Source organism: Pan paniscus, chromosome 14 (genome assembly GCF_029289425.2).
Source record: "Pan paniscus chromosome 14, NHGRI_mPanPan1-v2.0_pri, whole genome shotgun sequence".
Taxonomy (NCBI): domain Eukaryota; kingdom Metazoa; phylum Chordata; class Mammalia; order Primates; family Hominidae; genus Pan; species Pan paniscus.
In genome coordinates this window covers 46,890,730-46,909,529 of record NC_073263.2, presented here as the reverse complement: position 1 = coordinate 46,909,529, position 18,800 = coordinate 46,890,730, and the positions used below count along the sequence as shown (strand labels likewise).

General features: G+C 36.2%; 1 long non-coding RNA gene across 1 annotated transcript in view; it reads left to right on the top strand.

Moving 5' to 3' along the window:
- Nucleotides 1-5,461: 5,461 nt before the first annotated feature.
- The window catches only part of LOC134728864 (uncharacterized), a 144,165-nt gene continuing 130,826 nt past the window's right edge, over nucleotides 5,462-18,800 (top strand). The window contains exon 1 of the long non-coding RNA XR_010109735.1: nucleotides 5,462-5,986. This is a non-coding gene — a long non-coding RNA (uncharacterized LOC134728864). The remainder of the gene's footprint in view (nucleotides 5,987-18,800) is intronic.

The following is an 18,800-nucleotide window of genomic DNA, read 5'->3' as shown; positions in this document are numbered from 1 at the left end:
TCTTAAATCATCTTCAATATTGGACAGATGACAGCACTATGCCTGCCTCAAGATCTTTCTGACTTTCTCTTTTTCTTTTTCTTTTTTTTTTTTTGAGATGGAGTCTTGCTCTGTCACCCAGGCTAGAGTGCAGTGGCACAATCTTGGCTCACTACAACTTCTGCCTCCTGGGTTCCAGTGATTCTCCCAACTCAGCCTCCTGAGTAGCTGGGGTTACAGGCATGCACCACCACGCCTAGCTAATTTTTTGTATTTTTACTAGAGATGGGGTTTCACCATGTCGGCCAGGCTGGTCTTGAACTCCTGACCTCAAGGGATCTGCCTGCCTTGGCCTCCCAAAGTGCTGGGATTACACGTGTGAGCCACTGCGCCCGGCCTTTTCTGACTTTTTCTAAAGTCTTCTTTCTCTGGAGATGACATTATATAATAGCACTGTTCAATAGAAGTTTCTTTGATGATGGAACTGTTCTATAATCTGCATTGTCCCAGCCACTAGCCATATGTGACTACTGTAACACTTGAAATGTGGCTAGAGCAACTGAAGAACTGAATTTTGCATTTTACTGAATTTTAATTAATTAAAATAGAAATGCAAATAACCATAAGTGGTTAGTAGCTACCATACTGGACAGCAAAGATCTATAATTCAGCATTTAAAATCGATTTTGTTTTGTTTTCAAAAATGGAGTCAGACTGTTACAACCCAAAAGAACTGTAGGTTAAATTAAGATAAATCACCAAATACTACATACACATTTGGGAAATCCAAACCAGATTTTTCATGTGATAACCACACCCTCTTTTGACTTTAGCCTTGGAGGTAATGGAGTATGGCATAAAAAACCCTGTATCAGCAGCTGGAAGACTCACCTTCTTTTCCTAGCTCTGCCATATATTGACCAAAAGAATCAAAGTCCATTCAGATGGTTGAGGGGCCTTGGAATTTTGATTTTGGTTTTCACATACAAGTTGGAGGGCAGATGCGTTAGCCTCTTGAAATACCCAGAAACCACTTGTTTCCTCATCTAAAAATCAGGTATGACAGGATCATTTAATTATCCTGGAAACCAGATGAAGCACTGCATATGGAAGCACTTTGTAACATCGATAGCACTGGGAAATGTAAAGACCTTGTTACTGAAATATAAAGGTGTATGGTCAACTGAATATATCTCAGATAGTTATGATTTGACTGTATATATTGAATATAACCTGTAGTGGGCCCCTTGGTAAACAGCTTACAGTTTTGTTGCAAGTTTTAGCCAAGAGAAAATTTATTTGTTGACTAGTCATGCCCTTTATTGGCCACATGATGAGCAGCAAAGATATTAACACACAGTGCACCTTGCAGAATTCAAGAATGTCTCAGTGTCTTGTGAACTAGGAAGCTGAAATGCAGTGGTATGCAGAAGGCTGGCTCAGTAGGAGCCTTGGGAGTGTCCTCCAGATAGATGTTTGTGCAGGTTGTATTTGATTCCAGTTGGCCATGAAAAGCTGGTTGCTCTAAAGAATGAGAATATACTTGGTTTTGCATTTACTAGAACTATCTGGGTAACAAATCTTGGCGTGGAAGAAAGAAGGGAGGGAGGGAAAGCTGTGCTTCAATACCTAGGGCTTCTTTCCTGGAATGGATCTGAGAATCTGGGATTGGGTGGCTAATAGCTCATCTCTAGAAGGGAGAAAGAACTGGGTGGTGATGGCTTTGTATTTTCTATTGGAGTCCACTACAGAATAGGTGAATGGAATGGGCTGCTATGATCCAGACATTAGGGAGGACAGGTTTGTGATACATTAGAAAACTTGAATGAGCCCTTCTATGATTCTCTCTTCCCTCTTTCTGCTTCCCGTTCTTAATCACCATCCGCAGGTTGTGGAATTAGCAAATCTATTATGTGAGCAATAGCAAACTTACAGGAGCCCTTGGCTCCATCTATCTCCCTGTTTGTGTCAGTTCCTTCTGGATGCTTTTAGTCTGTGGTCTTCATTCACTCTTTTTCTGGGGAAGTAAAAGGAGTGGGACAGATTATGAGAACAGCTGGGTCCTCCCAGTTGCTGGGGTGGTTATTTTAAGCTTTGTTTAATGTGTCCAGAGACCCAGATGGCATTTTTAACTAAGCTGCTTTATTAAATCTTGTGATAAAGCATAGTGATGTTTATTGAAAAGGCAGACAGGCATCAGCAACATTATGCGTGAAACTTGCTCTAAGAATTTTCTATAAAACATCTGTTCTCTTTGAGCCTTTTGTGAACTCTGGAAGTTTGCTAGTTTCTATACAGACTTGAGGACAAGAAGTTGGAACCCACTTTTGGAGATGTCCAAGCATAGGTATTGGAATCATTAATCCTAACCCTCTCAGTTTTAAGGCCCCGGATACCCTTCTGTTAGACAACAGTAACATGAGCAAGCACTGTAATAACATTTAAACAAGATTATTTGGAAATAATGGACAAGAAAAATTAGTATACATTGTTTGGGGATTTTAAAATTAAAGATAAAAAGCTAGGGCTTCAATGACCTGTGCCAGCCTATAGCCTTAAGAGTCAATTTGCAAACACTCAAGATTTGGCCAATATGCCTCTACTACTTCTACTTAACACAGTCAAAGGGAAATTTTTAGATTCTTTCATCTGATTTGACTCTCTTAGTTACAATTAAGAGGATATCTAGAATATATATGTGACTTGTTAAAATGAAAATCCACCTTCTCTGAGTCTTCAAATATCTTTCATATCTTACATTTTTAGTCACATCAACTTTTGAAGTCATGACCGTAGTTGTATGAAAAGAAAAATTTCAGGAACATTCAACCTCAAAAGTTCTTTTTCTTAGTCTGAAGTCGTAGAAGCATTTGACTTTTACTTTCTCTTTTTAAGTTTGTACTAGTAGGTATTTTGTATAAATATAATATTTAATTATTGCCTTTGTATTCTTTTTCTCTAGTAAACGTCCTGGTTTTTAGCTATCAATATGTAGTTTTACATTTAGGGATTTCTAATGGAAAGAGAAAGGAATCTGAAATCAGAGGACGAGAGTTTATTCTACTTGACCAAACACATACAAAATACTGGAAGGAGAGTTTTACAACAAATATTTAATATCTATGACATGTAAAACGTTTTTTGAAATCAAGAAAATTCAAACAATTCAATACAAATATCATCAATAATAACACATGAACAGGTGGCCAACCTTATTAATAACCAGAGAAATATAAATTAAAACAATCCATCAACTTGTAAAAAAGATGAAATTACCCAGAGTTGGTGTAGGTGATGGAAAATTGTCATGTTTGTATACTGTGCATAGAAGTTAAATTGACATAACTTTTTGGTCAGGCAATTTGGAAGTATATATCTAAATTAATAGAGTAGTTTTCTAATAACCTGGGAATCTCTTAATCTAAGAATCTTTACTGTAGATTTTTCTAGAACAAATGTACAAACATCTGTGTACAAGGGTACTCACTGCAGCATTTTGCTAAGGAAAAACTCAGAAAAAATCGATATGTTCAACAGAGAACAGGTACATAATTTATGACACGACTGCACAATATACACCACTAAAATAAAGGATATAAATTTATATGTAGTATGAAAAAGATGTGAATGATAGCTTGTTGGTGAAAAACAGCAATGACTGGAATATTGTGTGTAACGTAATCCTGCTTTTCTGTATATAATGTAGGCATAGACAATAGGATTGAAAGGACATACTCTAGTCAACAGTGTATATAGCTTGGGTGGAGGGGGTGTATAATGGGGAAGGAGAGTCCCTTTTCCTATCTATTCCATATACATCTCTGGATTTAAAAGATCATACATGCATATGCATTACCTTCAAAATTAAAATGATAAAGACAAAAGGAAAAGCTTTGGATTTGAATCATGATATTACTGTTTGCAACTTCTATGACCGTGGGGAAGTCGCCTAGCCTCCTGGGGTTTATTTCCTCATTTATAAAAATAGGGAAAGTAATAATACTGGTCTACATATCTTCTAGGGTTGTTGGGAGGATTGAATGTGATAATGGGTTACAGCATTATGAATTGTTTATTCATATAACACAATTATTATAAAAATAGTTTGCTCTGATTAAAATAAAAGAAGGACGAGATCGTGTGTGTTTTTCAGTCCCAGTAGCTTTACTAACCAGAAAGCGCCTGCTGATGCGGTGATCACAGTTGCTTTGGTGCAGCTTCCTCTTGACTTTTGGCATTTCTCCATGCTGCTAGCTAAGGCTGAGGTGGCGACTGTGGAAGGTGTGATCTCCTCCCCATCGCAGCACACATTTGTGTGCATACTCACACTCACGCACACACAAACACACACATGCACACTCTATCACAGTACATGAGGTGGCAGCAGCTGCTCCGGCATAGACTTTCACACAACATAAAGGGCTTTTTTGGTGTGGTCTGTGCATTATTTCCTGTTAAGCATGAGCTGAGTCAGTGCCATGCTTTTCCATCTGAAACCTTTCTGAGGCTCAGGCTGTGTTAAAAGCAAACCCTCTCCCCTCCATGCCCACCCCATGGCCCTCTACTGAAGCCAGATCATAATCTGCTCATTTCATGAGGATTTTCAAACCGAATGGACTGGGCCATGTGAGAGATCACTGAAAGGAGCAGACCAAGCAGAGGCTAAGAGACTCCACGCTAATCTGCTGAGTCATCTGAAAATGCACAGCTGTGGGAGCTCACGGTGCTTTAAGGTACTTTGGCAGGATGTTTGTTCAGGGGGCCTGTTCCTGCAGCCCTGCTGAATGTTTGGTTAGGAGGCATAATCATTTTTTGGACAGGATCTCCCAAATGTAAAGTGATAGATGCTAATGTGGAATACAATACAGAAGATCCAGCTTGGATGTCATAAATAACAATAAATTGTTTAATCTTGCTGAGTTGTAAATCTATGATTGCCAGAGGTCTTTAGTTCACTGGAACATAGTATGGGGGCAGGGGCACGTAGCAAATAGGCAGTTATTATTTTCCAACCAGACAGAAACTGGTCTGATGGAATTTATCTAAAAAGGCATACACATGTATTGTAATTAATTGTGACAATTACTCAGAGAAAACACATGGCCCTAAAGAGGCTGAGGGGTTTTTTTGTTCTACCTATAAATGTATATGTATATTCACCTATATTCTACCTATGTATAAGTAAGAGAATGAGATTTTGTTTTGGGGATATATATTTATACGTATCTATACAGACAGATATACACATACTTAATTTCTGTCTACCTATTAAGGTGCGGTGCCAGATGGAAAGTATTTTTAAACATTTAGATAGCTTATTCTATAGCATATGTGTGCATATAGCCCCCCCATAAAGCTTTGTCTCTTTTCTGGATATATTTAACAAGAGGCTAGAATAGAGTCCAAAATGTCAGAAATGTTTGAACATTCCATAGAAATGAAGGAGGTGTTTCCAAATGACCTATGTTTTTATGGCAATAAATAGAAATTGTGCTGCGTTGGATGGGTCAGGAGTAAGGAATATAAACAGTGTAAGTATGACTATTCCAGGCAGAAATCTACCTTGTAAGAACAGCTTTGTGCAGTGAACTCAACAACATTGATCAGTTAGCAGTCCGGTTCAGTACAACATTGATCAGGTAGTAAGCTGGTTCGGCAGTGCCAGTCGGAGACACAGATGGGGACAATCAAAGAAGATGCAGGTCAGGACAAGGATGCAGACATGTACCTGTCACTACCATGGACTTCAGCAGCTTCTTAGTGAGCAGGTTTATGATCAAAGAAGAAAGACATCGTTGATATGTAAGCATGTTACAATTAATTTGCTGTTTAGTTATTAGCAAACTACATCCAGTTTTTAGGGTTTTTTTCTTTTTTCTTTTTTGAAACAGGTCCTTGTTCTGTCATCCAGGATGGAGTGCAGACGTTATCCAAGCTCACTGCAGCCTTAAACTTCTGGGCTCCGTGGATCCTCCCACCTCAGCCTCCCAAGAAGCTGGGACTACAGGTGCACGCCACCATGGCCAGCTAATTTTTCTAATTTTTTTGTAGAGATGAGGTCTTGCTGTATTTCCCAGGCTGCTCTTGAGCTTCTGGCAGTGTAGATACTTCCATGTTCATACACATGGTGTTGTAGATATTTCCATGATTATACAGATGAGTGTGTACACATTTCCATGTTTTTAAAGATGGCCGTGTAGATATTTCCATGTTTATAGAGATAGCGGTGTAGATATTTCCATGTTTATAGAGATAGCGGTGTAGATATTTCCATGTTTATAGAGATAGTGGTGTAGATATTTTCATATTTACTCAGATAGCGGTGTAGATATTTCCATGTTTATACAGATAGCGGTGTAGATATTTCCATGTTTATACAGATCACGGTGTAGATATCTCCATGTTTATATAGATCGCGGTGTAGATATTTCCATGTTTATACAGATCGTGGTGGAGATATTTCCATGTTTATACAGATAGCGGTGTAGATATTTCCAAGTTTATACAGAAGGCGGTGTAGATATTCCCATGTTTATACAGATGTCGGTGTAGATATTTCCATGTTTATACAGATGGCTGTGTAGATATTTCCATGTTAATAGAGATGGCGGTGTAGATATTTCCATGTCTATAGAAATGGCGGTGAAGATATTTCCATGTTTATACAGATGGTGGTGTAGGTATTTCAAAGTTTATACAGATACCGGAGTGGATATTTCCACGTTTATATAGATAGCGGTGTAGATATTACCATGTTTACACAGATAGCGGTGTAGTTATTCCCATCTTTATGCAGAGAGCGGTGTAGATATTTCCATGTTTACACAGATAGCGGTGTAGATGTTTCCATGTTTATACAGATAGCGTTGTAGATATTTCCATGTTTATACAGATCGCGGTGTAGGTATTTCCATCTTTCTACAGATGGCGGTATAGTTATTTCCATGTTTACCGAGATAGCGGTTGATATATTTCCATGTTTATACATATACCGGTGTAGATATTTCCATGTTTATACAGATAGCGGTGTAGATATTTCCATGTTTATACGGATAGCGGTGTAGATATTTCCATGTTTATACAGATAGCGGTGCAGATATTTCCATGTTTATACAGATCACGGTGTAGATATTTCCATGTTTATACAGATAGAGTTGTAGATAATTCCAGGTTTATACAGATAGCGGTGAAGATATTTCCATGTTTATACAGATCACGGTGTAGATATTTCCATCATTCTGCAGATGGCAGTGTAGATATTTCCATGTTCATACAGATGGCGGTGTAGATATTTCCATATTTATATAGACGGCGGTGTAGATATTTCCTTGTTTATGTAGATGGCGGTGTAGATATTTCCACGTTTATAGAGATGGCGGTGTATATATTTCCATGTTTATAGAGATGGCGGTGTAGATATTTCCATGTTTATACAGATAGCGGTGTAGATATTCCATGTTTATACAGATAGCAGTGTTGGTATTTCCATGTTGATACAGATAGCGGTGTAGATATTTCCATGTTTATACAGCGGGCTGTGTAGATATTTACATGTTTATACAGATGGCAGCTTAGATAATTCCATGTTTATACAGATGGCGGTGTAGATATTTCCATGTTTATACAGATGGCGGAGTAGATACTTCCATGTTTATGGAGATGGCAGAGTAGACATTTTCATGTTTATAGAGATGGCAGTGTAGATATTTCCATGTTTATAGAGATAGAGATGTAGATACTTCCATGTTTATAGAGATAGCGGTGTAGTTATTCCCCTATTTATTGAGATAGAGATGTAGATATTTCCATGTTTATAGAAATAGCGGTGTAGTTATTTCCCTGTTTATAGAGCCAGCGGTGTAGTTATTTCCATGTTTATACAAATGGCTGTGTAGATATTTCCATGTGTGTACAGATAGCGGTGTAGTTATATCCAAGTTTATAGAGGTAGCGGTGTAGATATTTCCATGTTTGTACAGATAGCGGTGTAGATATTTCCATGATTATAGAGATGGCTGTGTAGATATTTCCATGTTTATTGACGGAGCATTGTAGTTATTTCCATGTTTATAGAGAAGGCGGTGTAGATATTTCCATGTTTATAGAGATAGAGGTGTAGATATTTCCATGTTTATGCAGACAGCGGTGTAAATATTTCCATGTCTATCAAAATAGCAGTGTAGATGCTTCCAACTTTACACAGATAACAGTGAAGCTATTTCCAAGTTTACAGTCGTAGCAGTGTAGATATTTCCATGTTTATTCAGATAGCGGTGTAGATATTTCCATGTTTATAGAGATAGCACTGTCAATATTTCCATGTTCATAGAGACAGCGGTGTAGATATTTCCTTGTTTATACAGATTGCATTGTAGTTATTTCCATGTTTATACAGATAGCGGTGTAGATATTTCCATCTTTAGAGAGGGAGCGGTGTAGATATTTCAATCTCTATAGAGATGGCGGTGTAGATATTTCCATGTTTATAGAGATGGCGGTGTAGTTATTGCCATGTTTACAGAGATGGCGATGTAGATATTTCCATGTTTGTAGAGATGGCGGTGTAGATATTTCCAAGTTTGTAGAAATAGCGGTGTAGAGATTTCAATGTTTATACAGATGGCGGAGTAGATATTTCCATGTTTATACAGATGGTGGTGTAGATATTTCCATGTTTATATAGATGGCGGTGTAGATATTTCCCTGTTTATGTAGATGGCAGTGCAGATATTTCCATGTTTATAGAGATGGCGGTGTTTATGTTTCCATGTTTATACAGATAGCGGTGTAGATATTTCCATGTTTATAGAGGTAGCGGTGTAAACATTTCCATGTTTATACTGATGGCGGTGTAGATATTTCCATGTTTATAGAGATGGTGGTGTAAATATTTCCATGTTTATAGACATAGCGGTGAAGATATTTCCATGTTTATAGAGAAGGCGGTGTAGATATTTCCATGTTTATACAGATATCGGTGTAGATATTTCCATGTTTACACAGATGGCGGAGTAGATAATTCCATGTTTAAACAGATGGCAGTGTAGATATTTCCATGTTTATACAGATAGCGGTGTAGATATTTCCATGTTAGTACACATAGCGGTGTAGGTATTTCCATGTTTATACAGATAGCAGTGTAGATACTTCCTTGTTTATACACATAGCGGTGTAGATATTTCCATGTTTATAGAGATAGCGGTGTAGATATTTCCCTGTTTTACAGACAGCAGTGTAGATATTTCCAGGTTTATACAGATAGAGGTGAAGATATTTCCATGTTTATAGAGATAGATGTGTAGATATTTCCATGTGCATAGAGAGAACGGTGTACATGTTTCCATGTTTATACAGATAGCGGTGTAGACATTTCTATGTTTATACAAATGGCGATGTAGATATTTCCAAGTTTGTACAGATTGCGTTGTAGATATTTCCATGTTCCTACAGATGGCTGTGTTTATATTTCCATGTTTGTACAGATAGCGGTGTAGATATTTCCATTTTTATAGAGATAGCAGTTTAGATATTACCTTGGTTATACAGATAGCGGTGTAGACATTTCCATGTTTATACAGATAGCGGTGTAGATATTTCCATGTTTATAGAGATAGCGGTGTAGATATTTCCATGTTTATACACATGTTGGTGTAGATATTTCCATGTTTATAGAGATAGCGGTGTAGATATTTCCATGTTTATAAAGATAGCGGTGTAGATATTCCCAAGTTTATAGAGATAGTGGTGTAGATATTTCCGTGTTTATACGGATAGTAGTGTAGTTATTTCCTTCTTTATAGACATGGCAGTGTAGATATTTCCATGTTTATACAGATAGCGGTGTAGATATTTCCATGTTTATACAAATAGTTGTGTACATATTACCATGTTTATAGAAATAGCATTGTAGATATTTACATGTTCCTACACATGGTGGTGTAGATATTTCCATGTTTCTAGAGATAGCAGTGTAAATATTTCCGTGTTTATAGAGAGAGCGGTGTAAATCTTTCCATGTTTATATAGATATCGGTGTATATATTTCCTTGTTTATACAGATACCGGTATAGATATTTCCATTTTTAAACAGATAGCGGTGAGGGTATTTCCATGTTTGTAGAGATAGCTGTATATATATTTCCATGTTTACACGGATAGCGGTGTAGATATTTCCATGTTTATTGAGATAGCATTGTAGATATTTCCTTGTTTATACAGATAGCATCATAGATATTTCCATGTTTATTCAGATAGCAGTGTAGATATTTCTATCTTTATACAGATAGCGGTCTAGATATTTCCATGTTTATAGAGATAGCCGTCTAGATATTTCCATGTTTATACATATAGCGGTGTAGATATTCCCATGTTTATACAGATAGCGGTGTAGATATTGCCATGTTTATAGAGATAGCGGTGTAGATACTTCCATATTTACACAGATAGCGCTGTTGATGTTTCCATGTTTATAGAGAAAACTATGTAGATATTTCCATGTTTATACAGATAGTGGTGTAGTTATTTCCATGTTTACACAGATAGCGGTGTAGATATGTCCGTGTTCATAGAAATAGCGGTGTAGATGTGTCCATGTTTATACAGATAGCGCTGTAGATATTTCCATGTTCAAAGAGATAGCGGTGAAGATATTTCCATCATCATACAGATTGCAGTGTAGACATCTTCATGTTTAGAGAGATAGCGGTGTAGATATTTCCCTGTTTTACAGATAGCAGTGTAGATATTTCCATGTGTATACACATAGATGTGAAGGTATTTCCCTGTTTATACGGATATCAGTGTAGATATTTCCATGTTTACAGAGATAGCGGTGTAGATATTTCCATGTTTAGAGAGATAGATGTGTAGATATTTCCATGTGCATACAGAGAGCGGTGTAGATATTTCCATGTTTATACAGATAGCGGTGTAGACATTTCCATGTTTATACAGATGGTGATGTAGATATTTCCATGTTTGTAGAGATAGCGTTGTAGGTATTTCCATGTTCCTACACATGACGGTGTAGATATTTCCATGTTTATACAGATAGCGGTGTAGATATTTCCATGTTTATAGAGATAGCAGTGCAGATATTTCCTTCTTTATACAGATAGCGGTGTAGACATTTGCATGTTTATACAGATAGCGGTGTAGATATTTCCATGTTTACACAGATGGAGATGTAGGTAATTCCATGTTTATACAGATGGCGGTGTAGGTAATTCCATGTTTATACAGATGGCAGTGTAGATATTTCCATGTTTATACAGATAGCGGTGTATGTATTTCCATGTTCATACAGATAGCAGAGTAGATACTTCCTTGTTTATACAGATAGCGGTGTAGATATTTCCATTTTTATATAGATAGCGGTGTAGATATTTCCCTGTTTTACAGACAGCAGTGTAGATATTTCCATGTTTATACAGATAGAGGTGAAGATATTTCCATGTTTATAGAGATAGATGTGTAGATATTTCCATGTGCATAGAGAGAGCGGTGTACATGTTTCCATGTTTATACAGATAGCGGTGTAGACATTTCTATGTTTATACAAATGGCGATGTAGATATTTCCAAGTTTGTACAGATTGCGTTGTAGATATTTCCATGTTCCTACAGATGGCTGTGTTTATATTTCCATGTTTGTACAGATAGCGGTGTAGATATTTCCATTTTTATAGAGATAGCAGTTTAGATATTACCTTGGTTATACAGATAGCGGTGTAGACATTTCCATGTTTATACAGATAGCGGTGTAGATATTTCCATGTTTATAGAGATAGCGGTGTAGATATTTCCATGTTTATACACATGTTGGTGTAGATATTTCCATGTTTATAGAGATAGCGGTGTAGATATTTCCATGTTTATAAAGATAGCGGTGTAGATATTCCCAAGTTTATAGAGATAGTGGTGTAGATATTTCCGTGTTTATACGGATAGTAGTGTAGTTATTTCCTTCTTTATAGACATGGCAGTGTAGATATTTCCATGTTTATACAGATAGCGGTGTAGATATTTCCATGTTTATACAAATAGTTGTGTACATATTACCATGTTTATAGAAATAGCATTGTAGATATTTATATGTTCCTACACATGGTGGTGTAGATATTTCCATGTTTCTAGAGATAGCAGTGTAAATATTTCCGTGTTTATAGAGAGAGCGGTGTAAATCTTTCCATGTTTATATAGATATCGGTGTATATATTTCCTTGTTTATACAGATACCGGTATAGATATTTCCATTTTTAAACAGATAGCGGTGAGGGTATTTCCATGTTTGTAGAGATAGCTGTATATATATTTCCATGTTTACACGGATAGCGGTGTAGATATTTCCATGTTTATTGAGATAGCATTGTAGATATTTCCTTGTTTATACAGATAGCATCATAGATATTTCCATGTTTATTCAGATAGCGGTGTAGATATTTCTATCTTTATACAGATAGCGGTCTAGATATTTCCATGTTTATAGAGATAGCCGTCTAGATATTTCCATGTTTATACATATAGCGGTGTAGATATTCCCATGTTTATACAGATAGCGGTGTAGATATTGCCATGTTTATAGAGATAGCGGTGTAGATACTTCCATATTTACACAGATAGCGCTGTTGATGTTTCCATGTTTATAGAGAAAACTATGTAGATATTTCCATGTTTATACAGATAGTGGTGTAGTTATTTCCATGTTTACACAGATAGCGGTGTAGATATGTCCGTGTTCATAGAAATAGCGGTGTAGATGTGTCCATGTTTATACAGATAGCGCTGTAGATATTTCCATGTTCAAAGAGATAGCGGTGAAGATATTTCCATCATCATACAGATTGCAGTGTAGACATCTTCATGTTTAGAGAGATAGCGGTGTAGATATTTCCCTGTTTTACAGATAGCAGTGTAGATATTTCCATGTGTATACACATAGATGTGAAGGTATTTCCCTGTTTATACGGATATCAGTGTAGATATTTCCATGTTTACAGAGATAGCGGTGTAGATATTTCCATGTTTAGAGAGATAGATGTGTAGATATTTCCATGTGCATACAGAGAGCGGTGTAGATATTTCCATGTTTATACAGATAGCGGTGTAGACATTTCCATGTTTATACAAATGGTGATGTAGATATTTCCATGTTTGTAGAGATAGCGTTGTAGTTATTTCCATGTTCCTACACATGACGGTGTAGATATTTCCATGTTTATACAGATAGCGGTGTAGATATTTCCATGTTTATAGAGATAGCAGTGCAGATATTTCCTTCTTTATACAGATAGCGGTGTAGACATTTGCATGTTTATACAGATAGCGGTGTAGATATTTCCATGTTTACACAGATGGAGATGTAGGTAATTCCATGTTTCTACAGATGGCGGTGTAGGTAATTCCATGTTTATACAGATGGCAGTGTAGATATTTCCATGTTTATACAGATAGCGGTGCATGTATTTCCATGTTCATACAGATAGCAGAGTAGATACTTCCTTGTTTATACAGATAGCGGTGTAGATATTTCCATTTTTATATAGATAGCGGTGTAGATATTTCCCTGTTTTACAGACAGCAGTGTAGATATTTCCATGTTTATACAGATAGAGGTGAAGATATTTCCATGTTTATAGAGATAGATGTGTAGATATTTCCATGTGCATAGAGAGAGCGGTGTACATGTTTCCATGTTTATACAGATAGCGGTGTAGACATTTCTATGTTTATACAAATGGCGATGTAGATATTTCCAAGTTTGTACAGATTGCGTTGTAGATATTTCCATGTTCCTACAGATGGCTGTGTTTATATTTCCATGTTTGTACAGATAGCGGTGTAGATATTTCCATTTTTATAGAGATAGCAGTTTAGATATTACCTTGGTTATACAGATAGCGGTGTAGACATTTCCATGTTTATACAGATAGCGGTGTAGATATTTCCATGTTTATAGAGATAGCGGTGTAGATATTTCCATGTTTATACACATGTTGGTGTAGATATTTCCATGTTTATAGAGATAGCGGTGTAGATATTTCCATGTTTATAAAGATAGCGGTGTAGATATTCCCAAGTTTATAGAGATAGTGGTGTAGATATTTCCGTGTTTATACGGATAGTAGTGTAGTTATTTCCTTCTTTATAGACATGGCGGTGTAGATATTTCCATGTTTATACAGATAGCGGTGTAGATATTTCCATGTTTATACAAATAGTTGTGTACATATTACCATGTTTATAGAAATAGCATTGTAGATATTTACATGTTCCTACACATGGTGGTGTAGATATTTCCATGTTTCTAGAGATAGCAGTGTAAATATTTCCGTGTTTATAGAGAGAGCGGTGTAAATCTTTCCATGTTTATATAGATATCGGTGTATATATTTCCTTGTTTATACAGATACCGGTATAGATATTTCCATTTTTAAACAGATAGCGGTGAGGGTATTTCCATGTTTGTAGAGATAGCGGTGTAGATTTTTCCATGTTTATACGGATTGTGGTGTAGATATTTCCATGTTTATAGAGATAGCGTTGTAGATATTTCCTTGTTTATACAGACACCATCATAGATATTTCCATGTTTATTCAGATAGCGGTGTAGATATTTCTATCTTTATACAGATAGCGGTGTAGATATTTCCATGTTTATAGAGAAAGCGGTCTAGATATTTCCATGTTTATACAGATAGCGGTGTAGATATTCCCATGTTTATGCAGATATCGGTGTAGATATTTCCATGTTTATAGAGAAAACTATGTAGATATTTCCATGTTTATACAGATAGTGGTGTAGATATTTCCGTGTTTACACAGATAGTGGTGTAGATATGTCCGTGTTCATAGAAATAGCGTTGTAGATGTTTCCATGTTTATACAGATAGCGGTGTAGATATTTCCCTGTTTTACAGACAGCAGTGTAGATATTCCCATGTTTATACAGATAGCGGTGAAGATATTTCCGTGTTTATACAGATTGCAGTGTAGACATTTTCAGGTTTAGAGAAATAGCGTGTAGATATTTCCCTGTTTTACAGATAGCAGGGTAGATATTTCATTGTTTATACACATAGAGGTGTAGATATTTCCCTGTTTATACGGATATCAGTGTAGATATTTCCATGTTTATAGAGATGGCGGTGTAGATATTTCCATGTTTATAGAGAATCGTGGTGTAGATGTTTTCATGTTCCTACAAATGGGTGTGTAGGGATTTCCTTGTTTATAGAGATAGTGGTGTAGATGTTTTCATGTTCCTACAGATGGGTGTGTAGATATTTCGATGTTTATAGAGATAGCGACGTAGATATTTCCATGTATATAGAGATAGCGCTGCAGATATTTCCATGTTCATAGAGATAGCGGTGTAGATACTTGCTCATTTATACAGATAGCGGTGTAGATATTTGCTCATTTATACAGATAGCGCTGTAGATATTTCCATGATTATAGAGATAGCGGTGTAGATACTTCTTGGTTTATACAGATAGCGGTGTAGATATTTACATGTTTATACAGAGAGCTTTGTAGATATTTCCATGTTTATACATATAGTGGTGTAGATGTTTCCATGTTTATAGAGATAGCGGTGTAGATATTTCCATGTTTATACAGATTTTGGTGTAGATATTTCCATGTTTACACAGACAGCGGTGTAGATATTTCCATGTTTATACAGATAGTGGTGTAGATATTTCCAGGTTTATAGAGATAGTGGTTGAGATATTTCCATGTTTATACAGATGGCGCTGTAGATATTTCAATGTTCGTAGAGATGGCAGTGTAGATATTTCCATGTTTATACAGATGGCGGTGTAGATATTTCCATGCTTATACAGATAGCGGTGAAGATATTTCCATGTTTATACTGGTAGAGGTGTAGGTATTTTCGTGTTTATGCAGGTGTCGCTTTAGATATTTCCAGGTTTGTACAGATAGCGGTGTAGATATTCCAATTTTTTTAGGGATAGCCGTGTAGATATTTCCATGTTTATAGAGATAGCGGTGTAGATATTTTCATATTCCTGCAGATGGGGGTGTAAATATTTCCATGTTTATAGAGATAGCGATGTAGATATTTCCATGTATATGGAGATAATGCTGTAGAGATTTCCATGCTTATAGAGATAGCGGTGTAGATATTTCCATGTTTATAGAGATAGTGGTATAGATATTTCCATGTTTGTACACATAGTGGTGTAGATATTTCCACGGTTATAGAGATAGCTGTGTAAATATTTGCATGTATATACAGATTGCAGTGTAGATATTTCCATGTATATACGGATAGCAGTGTAGATATTTCCAGGTTTATAGAGATGTCGGTGTAGATATTTCCATGTTTATAGAGATAGCGGTGTAGATATTTTCATGTTCCTGCAGATGGGGGTGTAGGTATTTCCATATTTATAGAGATAGCGACGTAGATATTTCCATGTATATAGAGATAATGCTGTAGATATTTCCATGTTTATTGAGATAGCGGTGTAAATATTTCCTTGTTTATACAGATAGCGGTGTAGATATTTCCATGTTTACAGAGTTAGCGCTGTAGATATTTCCATGCTTATAGACATAGCGGTGTAGATACTTCCTTGTTCATACAGATAGCGGTGTAGATATTTCCATGTTTATAGAGATAGCGGTGTAGATATTTCCATGTTTATACAGATATCGTTGTAGATATTCCCTTGTTTATACAGACAGCGGTGTAGATATTTCCATGTTCATAGAGATAGCGGTGTAGATGTTTCCATCTTTATACAGAAAGCGGTGTAGATATTTCCATGTTTATAGAGACAGCAGTGAAGATATTTCCATGTTTATACAGATAGTGGTGTAGATGTTTCGATGTTTTTACAGATAGCAGTGTAGAGATTTTCATGTTTCTAGCGATAGCGGTGGAGATATTTCCCTGTTTTACCGACAGCAGTGTAGATATTTCCATGTTTGTACTGATAGAGGTGTAGATATTTCCACGATTATAGGGATAGAGGATTACACATTAGCATGTGCATACAGAGAGCTGTGTAGATATATCCATGTTTATACAGATAGCAGAGGAGATATTTCCATGTTTTTACGGATTGCGGTGTAGATATTTGCATTTTTATAGAGATGACGGTGTAGATATTTCCATGTTTATAGAGATAGCGGTGTAGATATTTCCATGTTTATACAAATGGCGATGTATGTATTTCCATGTTTGTAGAGATAGCGTTGTAGATATTTCCATGTTCCTACAGATGGCGTTGTAGATATTTCCATGTTTACACAGATAGCGGTGTAGATATTTCCATGTTTATAGAGATAGCAGTGCAGATATTTCCCTGTTTATACAGATAGCGGTGTAGACATTTCCATATTTATACAGATAGCGGTGTAGATATTTCCATGTTTATGGAGATAGTGGTGTAGATATTTCCATGTTTATACACATAGAGGTGTAGATATTTTCATATTTATAGAGATAGCGGTGTAGATATTTCCAATTTATACAGAAGGCTTTGTAGATATTCCCATGTTTATACAGATGGTGGTGTAGATATTTCCATGTTTATACAGATGGCGGTGTAGATATTTCCATGTTAATAAAGATGGCGTTGTAGATATTTTCATGTCTATAGAGATGGCAGTGCAGATATTTCCATATTTATACAGATGGCGGTGTAGATATTTCCAAGTTTATACAGATAGCAGAGTAGATATTTCCATGTTTATATAGATAGCGGTGTAGATATTTCCATATTTACACAGATAGCGCTGTAGATATTTCCATCTTTACACAGATATCGGTGTAGATATTTCCATGTTTACACAGATAGCGGTGTAGATGTTTCCATGTTTACACAGATCGCGGTGTAGGTATTTCCATCTTTCTACTAATGGCGGTATAGATATTTCTATGTTTACAGAGATAGCGGTTGAGATATTTCCATGTTTATACACATACCGGTGTAGATATTTCCATGTTTATACAGATAGCGGTTTAGATATTTCCACGTTTATACAGATAGCGGTGTAGATATTTCCATGTTTATACAGATAGCGGTGTAGATATTTCCACGTTTATACAGATAGCGGTGTAGATATTTCCATGTTTATACAGATTGCGGTGCAGATATTTCCACGTTTATACAGATCATGGTGTAGATATTTCCATGTTTATACAGATAGCGGTGTAGATATTTCCACGTTTATATAGATAACGGTGTAGATATTTCCATGTTTACACAGATAGCGCTGTAGATATTTCCATCTTTACACAGATATCGGTGTAGATATTTCCATGTTTACACAGATAGCAGTGTAGATGTTTCCATGTTTATACAGATAGCGTTGTAGATATTTCCATGTTTATACAGATCGCGGTGTAGGTATTTCCATCTTTCTACAAATGGCTGTATAGATATTTCCATGCTTACAGAGATAGCGGTTGAGATATTTCCATGTTTATACATATACCGGTGTAGATATTTCCATGTTTATACAGATTGCGGTGTAAATATTTCCACGTTGATACAGATAGCGGTGTAGATATTTCCATGTTTATACAGATAGCGGTGCAGATATTTCCATGTTAATACAGATCATGGTGTAGTTATTTCCATGTTTATACAGATAGCGGTGTAGATATCTTCACGTTTATATAGATAGCGGTGTAGATATTTCCATGTTTATACAGATCACGGTGTAGATATTTCCATCTTTCTGCAGATGGCAGTGTAGATATTTCCATGTTCACACAGATGGCGGTGTAGATATTTCCACATTTATATACATGGCGGTGTAGATATTTCCTTGTTTATGTAGATG